We start from the raw sequence: 8,431 nt of genomic DNA, 5'->3' as shown, positions 1-8,431 counted from the left end.
CCCGAGGCAGGATTCAAACCTGCGACCGTAGCGGTCTCGCGGTTCCAGACTGTAGCGTCTAGAACCGCACGGCCACTCCGGCCGGCGACACTGCAAGGGCTGACAACTTTCGGTAGATGTACAAGTGACCGATATCTACTCTCGACTCAAAGGCACCGTGGGCTGAGTGCACCAGAACTGAATAAGGTGTTCCAAAAGTCTACAGGCGTCATGTATCGCATCAAAATCTTCATAAAGGATTGCGTGATGTGAATTTACGTTCCCATCTACCAGTGCCACAGGAATGATAAGCGCAGGCTACGTGTCAGGAGGAGACCAAGTAGAATCGAGTTCCACCAATACGTGTGTCCCAGATATACCGTAAGGTAATGATGCGTTGGATGGCATTACATGGGGCTGAAGTACACCTCTAGCGGCTGTTGAGGGCAATCTCACTGCTCTGTGGTAGGCGGACGAGGTTCTGTTACCACTAGTGGCAGTTTCATCCTGATGGATGGTAACTTTTCTCTTGAACACATTGCTTTAGCCGGCTAAGATGGCCGGAATGGAGTGGCCTGTACTTTCCTCTGACGTAAACCCAAACCCTATCGAACATGTGAGGTATCTATAGAAATGAGCTGCTTTCCGACGGTCACAATGACGACATACGCTGCGCGACGTACCTAGAATTGCCGTTGTAGAGTGGTTCAATTAGGACCAAGGTTGGTTTGATGATCTCGTTGAAAGTATGCCACGATGGTTTCAAGCCTGCATCTGAGCAGGGGGACGTTACTCCAATACTGAAAAGAAAGGGAAAAAGACGATTTTCTCTGATGAAGTCTTCTCGGGTTATAAGCCGAGTGAAGGCGTCGTTCGGCGGCATTGTTTTCACAGCTCAGAGAAACAGATAAAACGCGCTCTCCAGTGAAGCAAGAGAACGAAGGAAGACGATCTGGAAGAAGACATAAGCCACCTGACGTTCCTTCCGTAGGGTGAGCCGTCAGCGTCCCAGATATTACAGGAGAACAACAGTAAAACGATTTTCTTATTATCGGCTAAAAACAAAACACGCTTCGCTGAATGAAATATAAACTAAGACTATGGACACCTGGAGTCCTCAGCATCAGTTGCTAATATGGCAAGCAATACAACGGCCACACGCAGCAGTGTGTTTCGTAGCGCCGCTCAGAACATTTGAGAAGCATTCATCTTGGCCAAGCGGACAGATCTGTGGCAGAGCACAGCCTCGACGAGGATCACACGTGCGATTTTTGAACAAACAGCGATGTTGTGCCGGACAGACGTTTTCTGGGACTCGATCATAAGAGAGGCAGTGGAGAAACTGCCCCATGACGATCTTGTCTATTGGAATAGCGTTTTCCAAACGAGATCGGCATGGGATTTACCGGTAGCAAAAATATGCCAAGAGCGCTCTGCGTCTACATCTACAAGGACACTCTGCAAATCACATTGAAGTGCCTGGCAGAGGGTTCATCAAATCACCTTCACAATTCTCTATTATTCCAATCTCGTATAGCACGCGGAAAGAACGAACACCTATATCTTTCCATACGACCTCAGATTTCCCTTATTTTATCGTGGTGATCGCTTCTCCCTATGTAGGTCGGTGTCAACAAAATATTTTCTCATTCGGAGGAGGAAGTTGGTGATCGGAATTTCGTGAGGAGATTCCGTCGCAACGTAAAAGGCATTTCTTTTAATGATGTCCAGCTCAAATCCCGTATCATTTCAGTGACACTCTTTCCCATATTTCGCTATAATACAAAATCTGCTGCCCTTCTTTGAACTCTTTCGATCTACTCCGTGACTCCTATTGGGTAAGGATGCCACACCGCGCAGCAGTACTCTAAAAGAGGACGGAGAAGCGTAGTGTAGGCAGTCTCCTTAGTAGGTCTGTTACATTTTCTAAGTGTCCTGCCAATAAAGCGCAGCCTTTGGGTAGCCTTCCCCACATGTCTTCCGTCTAATTTAAGTTGTTCATAATTGTAATTTCTAGGTATTTAGTTGAGTTTACGTCCTTTAGATTTGACTGATTTATCGTGTGACCCAAGATTAACAAATTCCTTTCAGCACTCATGCGGATGATCTCATACTTTTCGTTATTTAGAGTCAACTGCTAATTTTCGCACCATTCGGATATCTTTCATAAATCTTTCTGCAATTTGTTTTGATCTTCTCATGACATTATTAATCGATAAACGACAGCATCATCTGCAAACAACCTAAGACGGCTGCTCAGATTGTCTCCCAAATCGTTTATATAAATACGGAACAGCAAAGGGCCTGTAACACTACCTTGGGGAATGCCAGATATTACTTTTGATTTGCTCGACGACTTTCCGAGCTGTGACCTCTCTGACAGGAAATCACAAATCCAGTCACATAACGATATTCCATAAGCAAGCAATTTCACTACAAGGCGCTTGTGTGGTACAGTGTCAGAAGCCTTTTGGAAATCCAGAAATACGGAATAGATCTGAAATCCCTTGTCAATAGCTCTCAACACCTCATGCGGATAAAGAGCTATTGTGTTTCAAATGGTTCAAATGGCTCTGAGCACTAGGGACGTAACTTATGAGGTTATCAGTCCCCTAGAACGTAGAACTACTTAAACCTAAGTAACCTACATCACACACATCCATGCCCAAGGCAGGATTCGAAACTGCGACTGTAGCGATCGCGCGGTTCCAGGCTGAAGTTCCTAGAACCGCTTTTTTTTTCGTTTTCGTTCATTGATGCTCGGCGCGGATGTCGCAGACACCCGTTTCAGTTCGTCGTTGATCCAGTAACTCAGTTTTTTTATTACAGAGGGCAGCTACCCGTCTGACCGCTCGTCCACTCCTGCCGGCAGTTGTGTTTCACAAGAACGATGTCTTCCAAACCAATGTTGACTGTGTGTCAATAGGCTGTTTTCTTCGAGGTAATTCGTTATGTTCGAACACATCCTGCTTCATATTGACGTTAATGATACGGGTTTGTTATTAAGTGGATTACTCCTACTACCTTTCTTGAATACTGGTGTGACCTGTGCAACGGTTGTATATGATTGTTAAGTATGGAGCTAATGCATCAGCATACTCTGAAAGGAAGCTAATTGGTATACAGTCTGAACCAGAAGACTTGCTCTGATGTTAAAGCGGCGAAGGCAGCGGGTGGAACAGGATGGCAGCACCAGGACACGAACGCACGAACCTCTAACGAAAAGTTGGGAGTTTCTCCCCCCCCCCCCCCCTTGCAGCCACCATCACCACCATCACCGTCCACGATTTCCCTGCACCACCGTGGGGACGCCCCTTCCGGTGGAGCATGATTGGTCCAGCCGCTGCTCAGGAGGTAGAGGAACTTACGGTCCAATGGCTTTAAAAATACGAACTTGGCATGAATCCGACATCTCGTCTGATGATGATGAATAGGAAACTTGTCGAAACTTACTGCAGAACGACGCTCTTACTTGGTTGATAACACGGGAAGACTTTATCGAAATTCGCCGACAAAGTCTGCATTCCCACACATACGATTTTATTGTTTTAGAAACGTCTTTCGTTCTTTATTCGGTGATCTGGACACATTGTAAATGATTGTTTTCTGTGCTACGAATTTCTGAGTGCAGGGGTGGTGAAAATCTTTGGTTGGTTTGTGATGATGCAAATCTCTTCTAACCATGTAAAACGATCTGATTGCACCATTAAGTACTAATCGCATGTGAAAATATTTTTGCCTTTTTGTATGAACCGAGAGGGCCACCTGTCGACACGCTTATACATACAGGAGAGCAGCAGGCTCTATGCTACAAATCGCATTGGTAGGTGCTCACAGGGTGGCCGGGCTGCATACCTGCAAGGGGCCGGCCCTGGAGTGCAGGCGAGGTTTTTGAAATATGGGCCTCGCGGGGCGCGGACTGCGCGAGGTCTGCGGCCATTGTGCGGTGCGCCTTTGTGGCCCAACACCGACCGCGCCCCGCGCAGCACTTGCCTCTGCTTCCCACCCCCCGCCCCTCCCTCTTTCCAGTGTTGATTAATGTGCCCACCGCCTAGTACGCAGCACGGCCTAGCCGCCTGCGTCGCCATGCATCGCTAGCTTCATGGGATCAGTCACACAGTATGACACTACCATACAGATGCGACACTAATTTTTTGGAATAATTTTTGAGGTAGTATCTAATCTTGTGATACACTACTGGCCATTAAAATTGCAACATCAAGAAGTAATGCAGACGATAAACGGATACTAAGAGGACAAATATATTATACCACAACTGACATGTGATTACATTTACACGCAATTTGGGTGCATAGATCCTGAGAAATCAGTACCCGGAACAGCCACCTCTGGCCATAATAACGGCCAAGATAGGGCTGGGCATTGCATCAAACAGAGCTTGGATGGCGTGTACAGGTACAGCTGCCCATGCAGCTTCATCATCATCAAGAGTAGTGATTGGCGTATTGTGACGAGCCAGTTGCTCGGCCACCATTGACCAGAGGTTTTCAATTGGTGACAGTTATGGAGAATGTGCTGGCCATGGTAGCAGCGAACATTTTCTGTATGCACAAAGGCCTGTACAGGACCTGCAACATGCGGTCGTACATTATCCTGCTGAAAGGTAGGGTTTCGCGGGGATCGAATAAAGGGTAGAACCACGGGTCATAACACATCTGACATGTAACGTCCACTGTTCAAACTGCCGTCAAGGCCAACAAGAGGTGACCGAGATGTGTAACCAATGGCACCCCATACCATCACGCCTGGTGATACGCCAGTATGGCGATGACGAATACACGCTTCCAATGTGCGTTCACTGCGATGTCGCCAAACACGGGTGCGACCAACATGATGCTGCAAACGGAACCTGGATTCCTCCGAAAAAATGACGTTTTGCCATTCGTGCACCCAGGTTAGTCGTTGAGTACACCAACGCAGGCGCTCCTGTCTCTGATGCAGTGTTAAGGGTAACCATTCCCATGGTCTCCGAGCTGATAGTACATGCTGCTGCAAACGTCGTCGAACTGTTCGTGCAGATGGTTGTTGTCTTGCGTACGTCGCCATCTGTTGACTCAGGGATCGAGACGTGCCTGCACGATCCGTTACAGCCATGCGGAGAAGATGACTGTCATCTCGACTGCTAGTGATACGAGGCCGTTGGGATGCAGTACGGCGCTCCGTATTACCCTCCTGAACGCACCGATTCCATATTCTGCTAACAGTCATTGGATATCGACCTACGAGAGCAGCAATGACGCGATACGGTAAACCGCAATCGCGATATGCTACAATCCGACCTTCATCAAAGTCGGATACTTGATGGTACACATTTCTCCTCCTTATACGAGGCATCACAATAACGTTTCACCAGGCAACGCCGGTCAACTGCTGTTTGTGTATGAGAAATCGGTTGGAAACTTTCCTCATGTCAGCACGTTGTTGGTGTCGCCTCCGGCTCCAACCTTGCGTGAATCCTCTGACAAGCTAATCGTGTGCATATCACAGCATCTTCTTCCTGTCGGTTAAATTTTGCGTCTGGAGTACGTTATCTTCCTGGCGTAGCAATTGTAATGGCCAGTAGTGTAGTACGTATATTGATTTGTTCTAAAAATGTGAAATTTCATCTATGACTCAAACCAAATAACGTTTTTCTGAGTTGCAATGTCTTCTGTCAAACGAATTGTGTGACATTACAAGACGTCATTCAGCCGTGAAGGGTTGAAAGCCGCGTGAACAGAGTTGCGGCTGCGGCAGCGCGACTCCATTAGCCTCGAGGTCCACTAAGGTCGTATTCGGCCCAATAATAGATTGTTCTTACGGCTGTGAAACTATTGCCTATCAATGAAGCACGCCCGCTGCAGCCACGAACATCCGACACACGGCCGGCAGCAGTCCATCACGAGGAAACTTACTTAATGAGACAATTCCCAGTTACCAATGCAAACCACTTTCAACAGGTGTCTGTCAACAGCTCGACAAGTGACAGTATGTGCGTATGGAATAATGACTAGCAAATGGAGATTGCTACAAAAATGTGTTGAAATCGATAAGACTGGTAATTTTGGGATTACACTGAAATGTACATGCTAGTAGCACAAATGATAACTGACATGGAGGGCGAAGAACCAGCAGCTGCATTCACTAGCTAGATAATACCATCGAGAAAAAGATGCGTTATATGCCATCCGAGCCAGCCAATGTGGCCGAGCGGTTCTAGGCGCTTCAGTCCGTAACCACGCTGCTACTACAGTCGCAGATTTGAATCCTGCCTCGGGCATGGATGTGTGTGATGCCCCTTTATTAGTTAGGTTTAAGTAGTTCTAAGTCTAAGGGCTGGTGACCTCAGATATTAAGTCCCATAGTGCTCAGAGCCATTTCAGTTTATTCCATCGGAGATAAATTTATGCCTTCTTTCATTAAGAGAGAGTGCACGAATGAAAGCAATTAGAGTAATTCGGAGAATATAGTTACACGAGGCAAACGTATGGTTGAAGGCATTCTTCTCAGTTTCGATTTTAAGTACATTTTTTATAATCTTCTAAATAGTCTCACTGACGACGTGCTTTCAATCCGTATTTGACGTACGTAAAGAACAGAGAATCCAATTTAAAAATATAACAACAAGCGCTTTTTCGGACATGTATACAGTTTATGGCACCAAGCAACACTAACATGATCAGACACAAGTAGGCAAGGTGGAATTAAGGAGCGGCTTTAGGCTCTTCTCAGTTTTATTTTTAAATGCAATATCTAGAATTTTTTAAACAGTCTTAGTGAAAGTACACTATACGTCACATACCTCATATTCAATAAACTTGATCACGAAGCGTTATGTTCTTTGTTACGTTGTGATCGGCGATTCCACTTAGCTTCCACACTCAGGTGCTTTGCAAATTTGAACCATAGTTTCCTTTGTAAATCGTGGTGGTGGTATTTCTTTTATTTTTACACTTCGTCTTCAGGCCACGAGTGGCCTACCGGAACCATCCGACCGCCGTGTCATCAGCAGTGGAGAATGTGGGTAGGAGGGGCGTGGGACCAGCGCATCACTCTCCGGGTCGTTATGACGGTGTTCTTGATCGAAGCCGCTACTATTTGGTCGAGTAGCTCCTCAATTGGCATCACGAGGCTGAGTGCACCCCGAAAAATGGCAACAGCGCATGGCGGCTCGGATGGTCACCCATCCAAGTGCCGACCATGTCCGACAGCGCTTAACTTCGGTGATCTCATGGGAACCGGTGTATCCACTGCGGCAATGCCGTTGCCCGGTGGTAGTATCTCAAGTCTTCCATATTCCACAGTGACCTGTACTCGTTCACAAGATTTCAGTATCCCTACGCCCAGTAGGCTACTATGTGCGAAACCTACACAGACATAATTAACAAAAGGCACTCGCTAGCACCGATTACATCCGGCCAGGTCAGTTTCACTGGGATACGTTCGTCAGTCAATCATATGCGGCAGTATGCTGCCTACTGGATCGTGTGAAGTGGACGTGTACCAATGCCGCACTGTCTTGGGATTAGTCAGCTACGGGCGGTCGTGTACCACTGCTCAAATAGTCGGATGAATTAGGTTAAAGTGGACACTCGACATAATGGAGTTCAGCTGGACACGTAGGGTAGAATTGAGAGGACGACCGAACGAGTATCAAGGTGGGGAACCTTGGTGCAGGACCACAGACCAGCCGAACAGGACAGATTTGAGGAGACACCTGGCAGACATAGTGTAGCCGGCCGCCTCTAAGAAGCGTGTGCTGTCCAAACAATGGAACTACGGCGCTCCTGGTGTTCTTCACTATACATCAATCTGTTCCTAGCGGTTCCTCGAAAGCACTAATCGGGATAGCGACTTGAGCTGCGTGATTCTACTGTCACACTGTGCTTCCCTCATTTCTGAAACATGCTATCGTTAACTCTCTTCCATATACGGCTGGTACTTTGCTTGTAGGAAAGAGCGGACAGCTGTTATTGGTGTGTAAATAGGTTGTTAGTCTCCACAAGGGTGAATATTTACTATTGCCTAAGCATGTTTGTAAATGGTTATCACTAATTTGAGCACTTGTCTAGTAATCATTAAGTCCAGTTGTCAGTGGTACTCAGTAAACCACCGGGCTATATTAGTGTATCTTTTGCCAGATGATGTAAGCATGACTAAGTAAAGCCAATCCACGGGATATTTTGGTGCTTTTGATCCAGATCAATTACCGCTCCAGGTCCTTTTGTAATTCGTGGATTACGAATCTTGCATATTCTCATTAATTTTGTTGCCCCTAATATCGATTTCTAGTAGAAGACCTTAAAAGATTTTGGGAAGTAATTTGGAAGAGCTTTCTCACAAAATTCCTTAGGCTTCGTCATATTTCCGATTTCTTTCCACTGCATAATTTGACAGAGAGTGTGCACGATTACTCTGCTCAGAGTAATCGTGCAGATTTTCATATAATTAT

General features: G+C 46.4%; 1 pseudogene; it reads right to left on the bottom strand.

Annotated features, from left to right (window-relative positions):
- Positions 1-7,130: 7,130 nt before the first annotated feature.
- LOC124557426 lies at positions 7,131-7,248 on the bottom strand (annotated as a pseudogene).
- Between the last annotated feature and the right edge of the window lie 1,183 nt (positions 7,249-8,431).

Source organism: Schistocerca americana, chromosome 1, assembly GCF_021461395.2.
Source record: "Schistocerca americana isolate TAMUIC-IGC-003095 chromosome 1, iqSchAmer2.1, whole genome shotgun sequence".
In the NCBI taxonomy this organism is placed as follows: Eukaryota; Metazoa; Arthropoda; class Insecta; order Orthoptera; family Acrididae; genus Schistocerca; species Schistocerca americana.
This window is presented reverse-complemented; position numbering and strand designations above follow the sequence as displayed.